The sequence below is a fragment of the Crocodylus porosus genome, unplaced genomic scaffold (assembly GCF_001723895.1).
Source record: "Crocodylus porosus isolate Cpor-Errol unplaced genomic scaffold, CroPor_comp1, whole genome shotgun sequence".
Classification (NCBI taxonomy): Eukaryota; Metazoa; Chordata; order Crocodylia; family Crocodylidae; genus Crocodylus; species Crocodylus porosus.
The window spans coordinates 3962975-3979773 of record NW_017728950.1 but is presented as its reverse complement, the minus strand read 5'-3'; the positions used below and the strand labels follow the sequence as shown (position 1 = coordinate 3979773).

Here is a 16799-nt window from a genome sequence, read left to right as displayed (position 1 = left end):
ACAGTTAGAAATTTTGCAAAAAATAGCAAACTGTGTTATATACAGGGACAGAAACAGAAACATGCTTAGACTAAAAACCCACGTAGACAAGGGCAGCTACATAACTATGTTTATAGCTTAAGGGTGCATGTAGAGGTCATGTTTAGATAAAGCTTACTAGGGTTAGGTCAGTTTAAATGACCATCTGTGCAGAAGTTCAGGGGGTTTAAATTGGGCCAGAAGTCATGGGTCTGAGCTGCATTATTTTACCCAAGTAGGTGAATTAACTTAGATCATAAACAGATTAGCCCAATCTATGAAATGTCTACAGATGGTTGGAACACAGCTCTGCAGCTAGGACTGCTCACCCCAGACCTGGGGCTGAGTTCCTCCTACCAGCCCCCCTATCCCCCAACTGGGTTATTTTTAGCCCCCTGAATTGCACCACTCTTGTATGAATAATACTACCATGGACCCTTCAGCCTCCCCTAATCCTACCCCTCCCTGAGTTACTTAGACCAGTTTTCCAGTGCAGCTCCTAGCCCCAGCAAATGTCTGCACATGCTGCTCCTGATGTATAATCATGTGGCTTCATGGAAGACACATGATTGTAGAGCAGGTGTAGCAAATGTTTGTATGCACCTTAAGTTACAAGTTAAAAGAACTGAATGTTAATTTTAGAAGTTTCTAGTATTCTATTTGATGCATGCGTTCCAGATATTACACAACCAATTAAGATAGTCATTCCTGTTCTATCCTTATATTTTTTGCTTAACTACTTAAGTTCCTCTACAAAAGCACTTTAAACTTCAAAGAGTTCAGTAGAGTTAGAATTAATTTTCAAAAAACCCCTTTGGTGTTCTACATTTTTTAGTGCTGTTTATAATCAGAAAGCTTGCCTGCTAGCATGGCTCTTTTCTGGTCAATCATGTTGTGGCTTCAAAAAACTGCTATATGACAATTTACTCCTTGTTGATGCTTGTGTCCAATTATTATTTATTTGCTTTGTTTAGTGAGTGTGATATTTGTAAATATTCTAAAAGGTGCAAAGTAATGATACAGATAGTATCAGTTTCTCTTATTTGTTTCTTGATACTCTTTTTGCCCCACCAGTGCAGCATTCATGAGCCACACCTGATACCTTGAGGTATGTACAAAAACATTTAAAGCTGTGTCTGTGGTTGATTTGTTGATTCTCCAAATCAGCATCAAATCTTCTGATTTGGATTCGGCTGAATTGCATCCAAATCAATGAATCGAATCACTGTCCCTGATTCAGGCTGAATCCAAATCCTAATCAAATATGGCCTGTTTCTCACACCCTGAGTTGCCAGCCCTCCCAGAGCCAGCTCAGCCTATTACAGCTTCTTCTTAAAGTAACAGGAGCCCTCTGACTTCCTGTTACAGTCTCCCATAATAAAATGTTTCTTTTGTCTTGTATTTCTAAGTCTGGTGTTTGCCTGAGTTCATATAACAGGTTTTGTGGGAAGTAAATGTTATTAATCTGCCCATTAGCTTCCTTGCTTTGGAATCTAATTCTTATACTGTAAGAGTGCTTTAAAATCCAGCAGAGGTAGAAACATATTTTTTTATTATGTTCAGTTTTTCTTAAGAGATTCTTCACTGTCTAAATATCTCTCAGATTCCCCACCCCCACAAACACACACTTTACTCTGTGTGCATTTTGTCAAGGAGCTATCATGCTAAAATTTACCAGTCTTACCAATGTTTTTTAAAGTTGTATTCCTTATAAATAGATTACATTTTCAGGTACCAGAACTTCTGCTGTTGAAGGCAGTTCATTGAATGATATAATGCATTCATGGTCATTTACGTAATAAAATGTATACATATAAAAGTATATGTGTACACATTTATGAAGATAAATATCTGTCCAGGAGTTCATGAGGGTTAAGTCAGGCAAAAAATGGTGGGCCCAATTTAAGTTAGTTCCCATGAGGAGGTGAAGTAACTCAAATTGGGAATGGGTTAACCTGATCTATCTAATGATTGTACATGTACGTGTTCAGACACTGTCCCAGGGCTGAGAAAGTCCATTCACTAGTACCAGCCCTGGGGCTGTGATTTCACTACCCTCCATCCCTGACTGGGCTATTTTTAGCCCCCCGACTCACCATCCACCACTACCCCTGGATAGAAACCCCCTGCTAATCCTTTCCCTAGACCTGCTAGCCTTACCCCATGATCAGGCCTACCACTCTGTCACCCCTTGTTGTTTACTCCAGTTTCCCCACGTGTCTCCCAGTACCAGCAAACAGCTGTGCACACCATTTCCAATCTATATTCATTATGTGTCAAGTAAGCTATTGCATACTGTAGGAGGAGGCAGGAGGTTATTCATGTTCAATTTCTGTACTGTTTTAGAATCATAGAAAATCATAGAAAAATGGAGTTGGAAGAGACCTCAAGAGGTAATCTATTCCAACCACCTGTTCAAAGCAGGACTATCCCCAAATATACCAGTCCCAGCCAAAGCTTTGTCGAGCCGGGTCTTAAAAACCTCCAAGGATGGAGAGGGTTTTTTTTTTTTACCATTCTGGGTAACCTGTTTCAGTGCTTTACTGCCTCCTAGTGAGAAAATTCTTCCTAATTCTAACCTAAACTTCCCCTGCTGCAACTTGAAACTGTTGCTCCTTGTTCTGTCATCTGCTACCACAGAGAACAGTCTAACTCCATCCTCTTTCAAACCTCCCTTCAGGTAGTTGAAGGCTGCTATTAAATCCCCTCTCAATCTTCTCTTCTACAGACATACTAAGCCCAGTTCCCTCAGCCTCTCCTTAAAATTCATGTGCCCCAGGCTCCTAACCATTTTTGTTGCCCTCCACTGCTTCCTTAGTTGCCATCTACTAATACATTCCTTACCAATTCTTCCCTGTTTCTTAGCAGCAAATCAATAAGAGTACATCCCTTAGTTTTTAGGTGTTGTATTATATATTTTCTTGAGAATAACTTTGTCCTGTGCAGTTTAAGAACTATTTAATACATGCTCTGATATAAAACATCAAATCAGCTCCCTGATAGAGCTTTCCTCTCGTAATCATATTATATCCCACACATGAAACTACTTTTTAGGTAGGGCCATATTTCCCATTTTTGCACTTCAATATTTTTATTCAAACATATATAAAGTGAGTTATATTGTCCTCAGTTATCAATAAAATATCAAGGCTCTGTTGATAGTAATATTGTATATAACGTATTGCACAATCTTGGAAGATGATAAATAAATAGCTAACTTCTCCCAGTTTGTGATCTCGAGCAAAGGGCCCACTCTTGTCTATGTGATGTAGGGGTTGCTATGGTGAAACTGAGATGCAGAGACAGTTAGTGACTTAACTAATGAGAAGACGGTTGGTCTTGGGGAAAAAGCCTGGAAGCACAAGTGGGCATCTGGATTTAGTCTTGGTTTGCCATACCAACCTTGAACAACTTTTCCCCTCTGTGTCTTGACCTTTCCTAGCATTTATGATGAAATTGTCTTCTACCTTATTGTTGGAACCTCTAGAGTCACTATATAGGTAGCGTTTGCTAAAGTAACAGGAAATAAAATGTTAAGCTTTTTCAATCTGAAGAAGAGAGAGTAGCATTGCACAAGGGAAAAATCTGTGTTGTGGACAGGCTTTCACAGAGTCTGGATTTTGATAGGATATTATCAAAAGTGGGAAAGATTAAGAGGAATTGCTATAAGACTGTGGGTGTGGAATTAGTTAGAATTTTTTTTTGTGGAGAATGCAGTGAATACAAAAGTAAAAATTGAAGGGTATCAAGACTAGTTTTGGAGATGTTACACGTAAGGATGGCTTAGAAGACTAAACATCAAGTTTGTAATATCTTACTGGAGACTCAAAATTAAACAAAGCTGGCTTAGCCATTTGCCTTCCAGAGATTCAGTGTAAATCATTCAGTTTTCAATGCAGATTGTTTTAGACAGGATATTGAAAAACCAGGTTTGGCAGCTGTCTTTATAGATGGTAAAGAAACACATGATGCAGTTTGGGAGACAGGTTTGTCCTGTTGTCAGAATACAAAATATTTCCTGCCTTTACCATAATGCACTATATTTTATGCTGATTGGCCACTATTTCCAATCCTGAGCTCAAGGCAGCTAAGTGCTGCTGTTTGCATGTAATATTTAGAGTACTTTAGTATGAATAGTACAGTATAAATTTAAAATATTATTACCTTATACTCCCCTTAGAAGGATATGTTAAATTGGGATAGCCGGATTTTAGAAACATCGCTCAGAAAACTGAGATAGCAGCATAATAATACTAACTGGTAATGTCTGCTGCTAACTCAGGAGACTACAGTGTGATAGTACACATATATCACTTCATAGCAATTGAGCCAAGTTTGCCTTCCTGTTTTGAAGATAAACTTAATAAACGAGCCAGACATCAATGTAACCCAGGCGGTACCTCAAGGGGTATCCCCTCTCCAATTAAAGGGATCAAAGCAGGTGCACAAGCATTGTGGGAGGTGTAGGGACTCTCCTCCCCTTATAGAGCAGAGCCAGACCACCATGGGGACTTAACCATATACCTTTTAATACTGGGAATGTAACAAGGCATAAATCAGAGGGTATAGTGGACACTACAGTGCCCCAAGGGAGCAGGTTTCAACAAAGGTTAGACACTTACAATCAATGACAAAAAGCAGGGTTAACAAAATATAAAACAAGAACAGCAGAACAAATTATATGGGTTGGTGAAAGGGAATCCCAAGTCCTCCAATCATCTTTTACCCCCTCAAAACCCCTGGGCCAAATCATTACCAGATTGGTGAGGAAAGTGAATCCCAAGTCCTCCAATCATCTTTTGCCCTTTCAAAACCCCTGGGCTAAGTCACTATCAGCTAGCCCATCACATCAGTATGCAGTTTAAGTTACAAAATGCAAACTTGTATCAGATGTTTCAGTTTGTATCACATTGTGCAATTTAAAAAGGCTGTTTTTATTATATAAAGTATTTATTTGGCAGATGCATAAGTGCAGGATAAAATGACCTTTTTGTTTTACTTTTGAGTACTTGTGTTCACAACTTTAGCACTGTTCTAATAATATTAATTTAATCTTTGACATAGCCTCTGCTTAATTTTACTTGTTTTTTTATGTTTTTCAGGTAGACCACAAATAATTCTAAATTTTCTCACTGTTCATATTTACGTGTTTAGATTCATAAAGCGTTTCATATATGCAGATAGTTACCTGACACACCGTTGTTTTATGAGTCTTTAGCATAGCAAGTATATAATAAGTAGTGGGGGGGGGCGTTGGTTGGTTGGTTGTTTTTAAAGAAAATGAGCCTTTCCTAAACGGTACCTTTTTGAGGATAACATAATTCTTTGACATTTTAATGACTTTGCCTAGCTGCTTTCAGTACCCTTATCTTGTAGCTTTCCAGAACCTCTAGTACTGCAGTGTCAAGCAATGTTGAAGATTTCAGATTTCCTGTTTTTATTGCAATTTCAGTCGCACCCTGGAAATTTGAATAGTGAGAGGATGCTAAGGCTAAACTCCTCCCATGGCAGAAGAATGCAGGTTGCTTTATTTGCTTAACTTTTTTTTTCCCCATAAATATTAAATTTTCCTCTGATACTGTAAAGGTTCTGGCAACAGACTTATCTATATTTCCTCATTACATAGTTCAGGGCTAGACAAAGATTATACCTTTGTCATTGGGCAGGATTCATATCCACAGACTCCAGAAGCTACTTTTTTGACTTTATGTTTATAGGAGTACTAGGGGTAGGGTTGAATAAGGAAATATTTCCCTGACTGCATGAACTTTATTTTTGTGTTTTCGTTTTCCTTTCCTTTTTTTTTCTCTTTTACCTCTTTGCTTTAATAGCAATCAGCATAAGGTAGACATTAGGAATATTAGCTATAGTGCTCATGAGGTAGATAATTATGAAGAGTGCAGGGAAACTGTCAAAAGTATGCTTATGTCACTTACAACATAGTCTTTACTATGAGATATACATATAGTATTTTTTTTAAATGGAAAATGACTGAACTATTTCCTAAATGCAAGCGATCAAGTGAATCATATGCCACACATTATAACTAACGTGGCATATATGGTAGCTAAGAAGCTGAAGGCATTAAAACTATATGGGAAATCAGATAAAATAGTTGCAATGTTAACATAATATCAACTTGTTTTTTTTAATATGAGTCAAGTTTATAAACTCTGCTAAGTGGTAACTGACAGTGTTAACACACCATTATCAAAGTTATAAATTCTGGACTGAAATACTGACAATTTGAGAGAACCTTCCTATTGAACTCTTAAGAAAACCAAATTGATTTATCTATATTGTTTTACCTGAGGGGATGCACTTTGGCCATGTTGTAAACAATCTCAGATTATTCAGCAAAATGTATGACTGCATATACTAGGTTAACCGCACAATGTTTTTATCTTTGTCAACCTTTCCAATCGGTTCTCAACGATCATGGGTATCCATAATTGTGCCAATGTACACCTCATATATTCATAGTGCACACTCTACCTCTAATACAATACACAGTACCATGATGAATATCACTCAAAATTTTGCATGTGTATATGTGTAAATATTGCCTCATAGTGAAATATTACAGCATTTTGTCAGGGCTGATTAGCTAATAATGTGCTGTCATTTCCATTAAGTATGTGTCCTCTTTTTAAGGTGACATAATCTAGCAGACAGCAGAAAACAAGGGAGTTTGTATTGGTCTTGTTTTTGATGCAAAGAGAGGAACTTCTTGAAATATGTGATTTTGCCTTTCTGTTGCCTGGCAGTGTGATTGGTTGTAGTTTATATGGTCTGCCATTTGTGGTTTTGTAGTCTGCAGAATCTGGTAGGTGCTGTGTGTCATGAGTAGGAAGGGGAAGACTTAGGTCATTCCTGACAGATAGTTAGCAACTCATTCTTATGGAGGGGATAATGCTGAGCTAGACAAAAATCTTAAAAGGTAAGCAGATAGAAAGCAAGGGAGGTTTCATAGGAACTTGCCTGTTTTCCCTTTCTTTACGCCGAAGGTAGGGACAAGGAAGAGAAGATAATGATGGCTACTGAGCCATCACTGGAGAAGGATTGTGGAGACAATGGAAACAACTGAAGGAAAAAAACACAGGATGTACATTATCCTTTGTGGCTACCTCTCAAACTATTTACACTTGAAGTGTCACTTGAAAATAATATCGAAGAAAAGATCTGAGGACTACAGAAGCAGCTGGATATACTGGGATTTATTTTGAAGAAATAAGAGAAGAGATATGAAAGAAGGTTGCATGGACAACTGAACACTTACAGATCCCTTGTGAATAAGAGGACTCTTATATGAGAAGGGTGACCCATAAGAAACACATGATCTGAGGACAAGAAAGAAGAAGAGAAGGTAACAGAAAAGAAACTGAAGTGAAGAACACGTTTTCTGCACTAAAGAACAAAGAGTCATAACAGCTAGAAACAGAAGGTGGTGTGGCAAGGGAGAAGGGCAGCCAGGCTCATAAAAGGAGAAGAACAAGAAGAAATGATGGAGATAGATAGCAAGGCTAGCACCCACAGAGGAATGATGGTATTAAACAGCAAATGTAGAGAGAGGCTGAGGGAGAACAGAAGATAAGATGGAACACAGACAGAAGATGGGATAAGTGGGAGAAGCCCTGAGCTTTACAATAATACCGTGAAAAGCTGAGTTGGTGACAAGGGACTACTTGTTGAAAAGAATTGGAGGGTTTATGACCATAATGGATACAAAAAGTAGAAGGAACCAACATATGGTTTAGAGGCTGAGATGATTCTTGATATGAGCAGAGAAAAAATAGTCCCTAATTGTCCTACCAATGGTTGAAACAAGTGACATTGCCAGAGTCTCACTGAAATAGAACAAAAATTTGTCTGCCAATCTTGTCTGCCAAATTTGTCTGCCAATCAATTCATCTGCAAGTCAGCATAGAAAGAAACCAAAATCACAATAATATAATTCAGATAAACAGTGGCTCCAGGTTGGTGCTATCCAGAAGGTTTGGAGATGTTTGATCACCGGGAGGTAGTTGCAGAAAAAGGATTCTTCTCAGTAAATGGATTCTACCTTATTTCTTGAAGCTAGGGCTAGGATCAGGGGTGAAATGACTTGTAAACTAAGAAATTACGGGGGGAGAAGCCTAGGAGAAATTTGTGTAATTCTGAGGTTGGTTTTTTCACACTTGAAAAGAAAGATCAAAGAATGGATAAAAGATATGAGAATGGATTGCTTTATTGAACAATGAATAAGGAATATCACGTTAGGAGGGTGGGCAGCAATGGGAAAGAAAGTACTAAGATTGATAAAAGAAGATAGTCTGGTTATTAATACAGTTAGTGAGGAACTGAGCCAAATCGGTATAGGAAATTTGGTTAGGAAGAAACAACTCTGTTTTTTTGGTTGCATTAATTTATTTATTTATTGTCTTTCGGGGGTGGGGGTCTGCTATTGAAAGAAATGGCAAAATAAATGAAGGAACTAAAACATGGTGCAAGAATAGGCATCATGAGGGTAACAAAAAGATAGTAGAATAGCAACTGTGACTGACACTTGAGTATTAATAGTCATGTACTACTAAGGGAAAAATAGAAATGAAGTCAAGGTTGGGGCTCTGTTCATTAACAATGTGTTAAATCAGTAATGTCCAACCTGTTGAACATCATCTCCAGAAATGTTACACATCTCATCCAGTGCACCAAAATGTCCTGATGGAAAATATATGGGAGAAACCAAACAGCAACTGTTCATCAGAATGAACACACACTGAAAAGTCATCAAAGACAAAAATATCCAATTACCTGTGGGTGCACTGCACACTTCTCACAAGACAATCACTCCCTCTCCAATCTCTCAATTCGAATCCTCAAAGGGAACTTACAAAACACTTCGTAGATTAACGTACAGACTTCACTTCATAAATCTACTGGGTACAAAAAATTATGGACTTAATAAAGGCATTGAATTTATGACACAATATAACCTGCCTGACATCTGATTCACCAGGTACCTGCATGACCTTACCATTTACACCTCCCCCCACCTCCTTCTCCTCTCCTTCTCTACCCTTTTGTCTTCCTAATTTCCAGCTATTTACTTTTTCACACACTGCCTCTTTTCTACCTTGGGGAACTTAGCTACCTTAATCTCCCTTACTTACCTTGGGGAAATAATGCCAATCTGTTCTCCCCCTCCTCTCCCTTCTCTACCCATTGTTTTTCTAATTTCCATCTATTTACATTCTCACTGACCTCCTATCATACTTGTAGCTTCTTTCATTTCTTGGAGATCTCAGAACAACAGAGATTCCCTGTGCCTGAAAAAGGGTGCTTGTGCCTGCAGGCTTCCAAATAACATTTTTCCAAATACTTAGTTGCTCTAATAATAAGATATCACATCTACCCAAAGAACAAGTTGGGCACACTAAGAAAGTGAGTGGTGTGGGGCCAGTCTGTGGACCAGATCAGACCCCATAGCCCAGGATCAGGCTTGCATACCTGTTTCCAGATGGTACTAGTTCTGGGGCCTGTGTTGTCTCCGCTGGGCTTCATGTGATGAGTTTGGGCCCCTGGAATTCTTCACCACCTCTGCCCAGTCCTACATGTGTGAATCAAACACCAGGGCCCTATGTTGCCTCCACTGTGTCCCGTATGCCAAGATTGGTCCCTGTACTGCCCTGTGTTCTGGATCTAGTGTTTAGGGCAGAGGTTTATGGGACTCCCCACAAACCCATGGGGAGCCCTGTGGGCCAAATAACAAAGTACCAGGGCTGCATCTGGCCTTCAAGCTGGGGCTTGAGCACCCAGCCTTAATAAATAGCACCAGTATGAATAAATAGCACTATTATGGATTAAAACAAAATCAGTTTGGGTTACAATCACTTTGAGAGAGGATTTTAGAAGAGGTTATAATTAGATAGTATGAGGGGTTTGACATCATATGCCTAGGATCAGAATTATATATGGAAGGAACACAAAAGTTATTAGTGATAATTCTTGTTATTAGTCTTTAAATTCATCAGTTGGAAATAACTGACTGCATTTTTTTAGCTGATCACAGGATGATTATAAGCTTCCAGTGTGATGGGGGCTATGAAAAAGACCCTAGAATTTTTAGGTAAAGTGTTTCTGGTAGAGGTAGGGAGGTAATACTCAGAGGACGAGGCTCAGATGACCCACTCTCTGGAGTGCTGTGTACAAATTTGGTCACCCATGTTCACAAAAAATGAATTCCACCTAGAATGGGGCAGAGAAGTGCTATAGAAGTAATCAGATGAATTAGAGGGCTATTCATATCACAGGAGACTCAAAGATCTTATCTTGTTTAGTCTAGCAAAACAGAGGTTGGGACAGGATATAATTCTTGCCTGTAAATGAATTGGGAGTAACAACCAAGGGTGAGAAGCACTCTTTAAGTTCTACCAAAAGTTCTTAAAAGTTTTAAGGAAGCTCAATTCCAATAAAATAAGAAATGAGTAGAAAGTGGACAAGAATCAAGTTCAGCTGGAATTTAGAATACAGTTTTCCACTATGAGAGCAGTGAGGCTCTAGAACAACCTTCTAATAGAAGGAATAGCAAGGATCTTGATAGTTATAGGGCACTTTATGAGCCAGGTAATATGACATGGTTATCTGTGATATCAGACTTGTCCCAAGGAGAATGATTTACTTCTATCTTTCTAGAACTGTAGATACCCTCATGTCAGACAAATATCAGAGTGCCTTGGAGAGAACATTACGTTGATTATAATATTTGCCACCCTGTAGTTCCAGCCTCCAATAAACCAGCACTGGAAGACAGAATCAAAGAATGGAAAATGCAGGAAGCTAACAGTGACAAATTGTCCTCATTAAATGGGGGGTAATTTTCTTCTTGAAATGAAAATGTTGCTTCAACAAAGACTGATCCAGAAGGCTAAGAACAGCATTTGAAACAATGGCTTCAGAATATTAGATACATATTTACATGTAAAATTGCACACATTATTACAACTCTTGTTAATGAAACATTCCTGAGAATGTGTATAAAACCCATAAAATCAATGACACATGGATTATTGCTAAAACTTAAGTCTTATTCACTTCACAGCTGATGAGTCACTCAGAATATTTGGCCATCTCTCAGTGTAATTGTGTCCTGTCCCGTGTGTTAGGTTTAAATCTGTTAAAGTAATATAAAGTTTCTGACTAACTGAAATAACAAGGAAATGATGCTGTTTGTTTGGAACATTGAGTCCAGTCCCTTGCAACCAAGGACTCTTGAACAACCATTTATCAAAGGAGTCCACAAGATCATCATCTACTCCGACCACTCCCATATGCCACAACCATAAAAGATACTAATGGAGAGTGGGGGTGGGACACTTACACTGTGTCACAGGTAAAGAGCCTGGGAAACTGGGGTACTGCTAATTCCTTGTCATTGAAATGTCAGGGAATAAGGTAAATTAATTTCAATTTCAGCTGATCCAAGGAAGAGGACATTAAGGATGTTGGCTGTGATCTCCCAGCCCCAGGGTTGCTTTCTGCTTTCCAGTACCTAGAATTTTGCAGCTGCTGCTGCTGCTGTCTTCCTGCAGATTGCCTATATTCGCAAATTAAAGTTGGATAGAAACCAGTTATAAAGTTATACTTACTACACATTTTCAAGCAATAACTTTAGAGATGGTTTGACCTTTTTTTAAGGCAAGATAGTTAATTGGTACATATAGCCAGTCTAAATTTATTGCACAATTGACAAGGTAATTGCACAATAGATATAATATGTAGAGTGGGCCTAAGTAAAATCAAATCATTATAAATTTAATCATCAAGAAGGAGATGTGACAGCTATAAAATCTGCTTTTAATTAAATTATCCAGGGCAACAAGTAACTAATTTAACATCTTGTTAAAATTTAGAAGCATCTTGTTAAAATGTTCTGATTAACTATAAAATAATATATATTATACATAAAAGCACCTATCCGAAATGAAACTAAATTTACAAGATAATGTAGTTCCTATATTTCCACTTATTGGTGTACAATAAATATTCACAGTTATAGAAAAACCTAGAACTGAATCTCTGCTAAAGAAGATGAGAGTGCACTGCAATCTGAAAGGATGGGAGGGGCTCTAAGCATACCCCTGTTTTTGAAACCACTGTGTTAAGTTGGTCTCCTGGCATGTGCTAGAGCAACCTCAGAATCCTTTTAGTGTCTTTTATTTCCTTTCTGCATCAAATTCAAATTCCTCAACATTATTTTGAAGCCTATCTGACATTTTACCCTATCTTCACCTCAGGTCTAGTTTCCTTTGGGATTCAGATTCACTCATCCCTCATTCTTCCTTTCTCACGCTCATCTTTGTGACCTATTTTATGCTTCCCTATTTTATGGAAAAGTCTTGTGTACTAGCCATTTTCTCCTCTTGAACTTTGCTTTGAAATTTGTTTGCCTCCCATCAGAGATTATGGTGCTGGCACTGACAATGACATGAAATATAAAGTTGATTTTGAGTTTGCCCTGTTGTTATTGTGGAAAATAATCAAGAACTCCACAACTTAAGATTTCAGCAGCTCATTTAGTTTTTTTACATGGCACATCTTATACATACTGTAATATCAATTTTGCTTGTTATTTATTTTGTTATTTTTATTCTATTCTATTTATGTAATATGCTATAGTATGCATATTATCAAATATGTTATAATAATGCTATTTATTTATATTAGCACTACATGTTTAAACAACAAAAGAGGTGAAAATAGGATGTATTTAGGGAAGGAACATAATCTGGGCAAATGAGCATAGAGCTGACAACAGAGACAAGAGTTGCAATCCTTTCTTTTTCCACTGGTTCTATATGTGACTTTGGGCAAGTGTCTTCTCAGTCACATTAATGCTAATAAACATTACAGGTGAATACTAATAGAGAGAAGCTAGAGATAAAGCTCTCCTGCTTCATGGGTTAAAGTTCATTTAAAACTTTAAAAATAGTAGAGAACAGAAGGTTATAGTTTGTTTCTCTTTTAGCACACCCACATCGGTACAGTCTCCACCCCCTTCTTCTTACCATCTCTGTTTTAAGGCCCAAAGTGACAGCATTCATGAGTGTGAGGGGAGACTTAGATCTGGTCCTTCATTTACATGGGCTTAATTACATTAAAAGGAGGAGGAAAATTCTGGTATTATTTTTCTTGATTACTGGAAGCTTCAGGGCAGCTTGAGAATAAAGACTTATATAGCATTTTGTTTTATCCTTCAAAAGAAATTTTATTTACCCAAATAAATGAGTAGTAAAAAAAGAAAAGAAAGTTCAATAATGGAAAACAGAATATTTGTATCTAATGTTCCCATTAAAAAATATTTTAGATAACCTGAATATATTAAATGCATCACACAAAGAGAAAAAAATACAGCGTGCATTTACACAAGACAGTTATGCGCAGTAGCCTAATAACACTGCACAGTAGTCTGCTTGGAAAAAAATGTGCTAATACACTACTGCACAGTTGTATTGGGCTACTGCTCAGTACACATCAGTAAAAAACCGTGTGTCGGGGCTAATGTACAGTAATGCGAGTTACTGCAAATTTAGTTAGTACTTCATTAAGCAAATACTAAACTAAATGTACAGTAAGTGTGTTGTGCATTAATGACCATGTAGATGTGCCCACTGAGAAGGAACTAAATACTAGATAAATTGATGATCAAAGATGGCATACAAAAAAGAAAAAAAATTCTGTGGTGACATGGTGGGTACGCAATCTTCATAACAAAGAAAAAAATAGTTTGGGTCAATAAAAAGGTATCATTGATAATTATGTATGATCTGACATTCTAGAGTTACATGATTAACTGTTTTCATCAACTTGATTTTACTGCATAGGTTGTTTTTTACATTTCCAGTCTGGCAGTAGACATTTTTGGACCAGGTTTTCAGAAATATTGTTCATCTAGCACTTCTGAAATGAGCAAGAGCTGTGGTTGCTCAACTCCTTTGAAATTGAGTGCATTTTTTCTCATCTCTGCTATCAAAATGAGAAAATTAAGAAGTGTATACCATATTTACTTGAATATAACATGACCCTGATTATAAGATGACTCCACAATAATTCAATTCTGTATATGGTAAATTTATAAATTTGATATAATTTTCCAGGGTTGTTGGTGTAGCTGTATTGTAGGCCTGTGCAAAGCAGCTAGTATATGCTTCGGATTTGGATTTGTCTGATTCAGGGGACAGTGATTTGATTCACTGATTTGAATCACTGTCCTGAGTTGATTCGGCTGATTCACACAGGCCCATTTCCCGCCTGCTCTCCCAGCCCTAGCAATGGCTGCCATCCCTGCTGCAGCTCCCAGCATTTTGAAAAAAAAACCCTGACTCACCAGATGTTGCCAGGTGTGGGGGGTGATCCCTGCTGCCCCCCACTGTCCCATTCTGTCCCCGCTCTCCCAGCGCCCCCCATGGCTCCCCACCTTCCCCAGATTCATCAGTTCCTGCCTGAAGGGGAGTGATCTCCACTGGCCCGTGCCATGTGGGAGGCTCTTCCACAAGCCCCCTGAAGCCCTGAGGCCCCTGCAGGAGCTGGTGAGCTGGTGAAGGTTGGAGGGCTTGTGCAGAGCTTCCAATGCACTGTGGGTAAGTGGGGGGCAGCAGGCATCACCGCCCTACCTGGCAGCACCCAGAGTAGGGGATTTTTTTTAAAGCATCAGGAGCTGGGGTGGGCGGGGCAGCCATGGGGGTGCTGAGGGAGTGGGTGAGGGCTAGGGGTCACTCAGGGGGGTGGGGGAGTAGGCAGGGGATGAGGTCTGGCAGGGGTTCCCCTATAGTCCCCTCCCCCCTCCTCCAGTCTCCCCTCCCCCGCCCCTACTTACCAGCTCCAAGTCTGGCTCCAGCTCCCTGCTGCAGCGGGTAGGGACTGCCTGAATCATTGAAGCTCTCTGAATCATTTCCAAAGATTCAGAGAGCTTTGAATTGATTTAAACCTTTTTATCGGTCCCCTGATTCGATTTGGATTTGGAAATTTGGCCACCAAATTGAGCAAAATCTCCTCCAAATCAAATCAGCACCTGAAGCTTTGCACAGCCCTATTGTATTGTTCTAAATACATAGTCAGGCAAGGTTCTTTGGCTAGATGTGACATCTTTTATTAGACTATTTAATTGGTCTAATAAAAGATATCACATCTTCCTAAAGAACCTTGCCTACCATGTAATTTGCCAGGTATGTAATTTAATTATTTGAGATTTGTCTTGCATTTGTCCCCCTGCCACTGCTACATAAGGGAAAATAGATATGGGAGTCAGGTAGCCCATTTACCCTCTGCCTCTATCAACTTCCCACTGCAGCCCTCTCCACAATTCCTTACTGTTATGCTGTGCTCTCCCTGAAAACATGGAAATGAGGAGAAAATTTGAAAAAATGACCTTGAAATAAACATAACTCTAATCATTTGCATATAGTACCCATAGACTTAATTCATCCAAAAATGGTACAATTCACCTTTTTTTGAAACTGCTGCAAGTTTTAGCCCAGGTCCTCCATAAACACGCTTTTAAGCAGCACATTGGCATCCATTTATAAAGAGTACAAACTGCCTGATATTAGTCTAAAGTCAAAAGGCTTATGTTTTATTATACAGTTCTTTGAGCTGAGCCCCAACATTTCAAGCCATGGTGACCCCATAGCTCAGTACTGCTCATTGTGTGTGTATACTCCAGATACCTCTCCACAAAGGATCTATGTATCAATTAGCCCCCTCGTCATGATTGGAACTGGGTGTTCTTGTTGTGAGTCCTGCAATGCTCCAAAAAATGTACATGCAGATGATGTGTAGGGCAACCTGGTCCAGCTGCACCTCATGGAAAGTAGGGCCACATTAATCATAAGACAGTTTGAGAGAGGTATTCTGGTTAACTGTTTAGTGATGCTTGCCAGGCACTTAAGGTTGTTGAAGAAATAGGAATCATTGGAAATAGGAAAGAAAGGCATAACTCAGCTCTGGGAGTGAAGAAGAAGTTCAGATGTATTCAGTGTGGTGGCTCAGAATGAGTTGAAAAAGAGTCATTGTTGAGGGGGACTGTGCTCAATGGTCACTACCATATATCTTATACAGGTGGTTTGCACTAACTTATCATTGTGGTAGGATGCCAGTCAGGGGTTTGGGAGTGTCTGAAGCCCCACGCTGAAGAGTCTGGAAGGTAGCATACTTGGCAATGGTAGTGCTACACAAACTTCAAAGACTGAGCTCTACTCAGCTGATAGAATTCAGAACTGATTTGGATGATTTGGCCTGAGACATGAAATTTCAAAAACAAACAAAAAAGAGTGGTAAGTTCCCATCAGGGTTTTTTTTTTTTTTTTGCCCAATATGGGCCATGTAGCCATGCTCACTGTTGACTGCATTTAATTACCTTCATAATTGGTTTCCATTACTGAGCATGTGCTGTCTTTAGCAGCAGTTCAAAGATAGCCATTGTATTTAATGAGGCTTCCTTATATGTGAAGGTAAGATGAGAGGCATTTTTCCTCATGCTGATTGGGGTGAAAAACCTTGTCTTGCAAATATAGTATATACATACATATGTGTGTTTGTGTGCATATATATAGATATAGATATAGATATCTATCCATCGATTGATAGATCTATATGGATAGATGGATGGATGTGTATATATGCATACATATATAGTTTCATAGTTTCTAGGCTCGGAAGGGATCTGAGCAGATCATCTAGTCCGACCCCCTGCCATGGCAGGAAAGAATACTGGGGTCAAACGACCCCAGCAAGATGTGCATCTA

The 16799-nt window shown here is 38.8% G+C and overlaps 1 protein-coding gene and 1 long non-coding RNA gene across 3 annotated transcripts in view; one reads left to right on the top strand and one right to left on the bottom strand.

Moving 5' to 3' along the window:
• Positions 1-16799, top strand: part of LOC109323448 (contactin-associated protein-like 4) — a 421861-nt gene that overhangs the window by 141210 nt on the left and 263852 nt on the right. The gene's annotated exons all lie outside the window — the stretch shown is intronic.
• LOC109323449 overlaps positions 15062-16799 on the bottom strand; it is a 17638-nt gene continuing 15900 nt past the window's right edge. The window contains exon 3 of the long non-coding RNA XR_002104670.1: positions 15062-15073. This is a non-coding gene — a long non-coding RNA (uncharacterized LOC109323449). The remainder of the gene's footprint in view (positions 15074-16799) is intronic.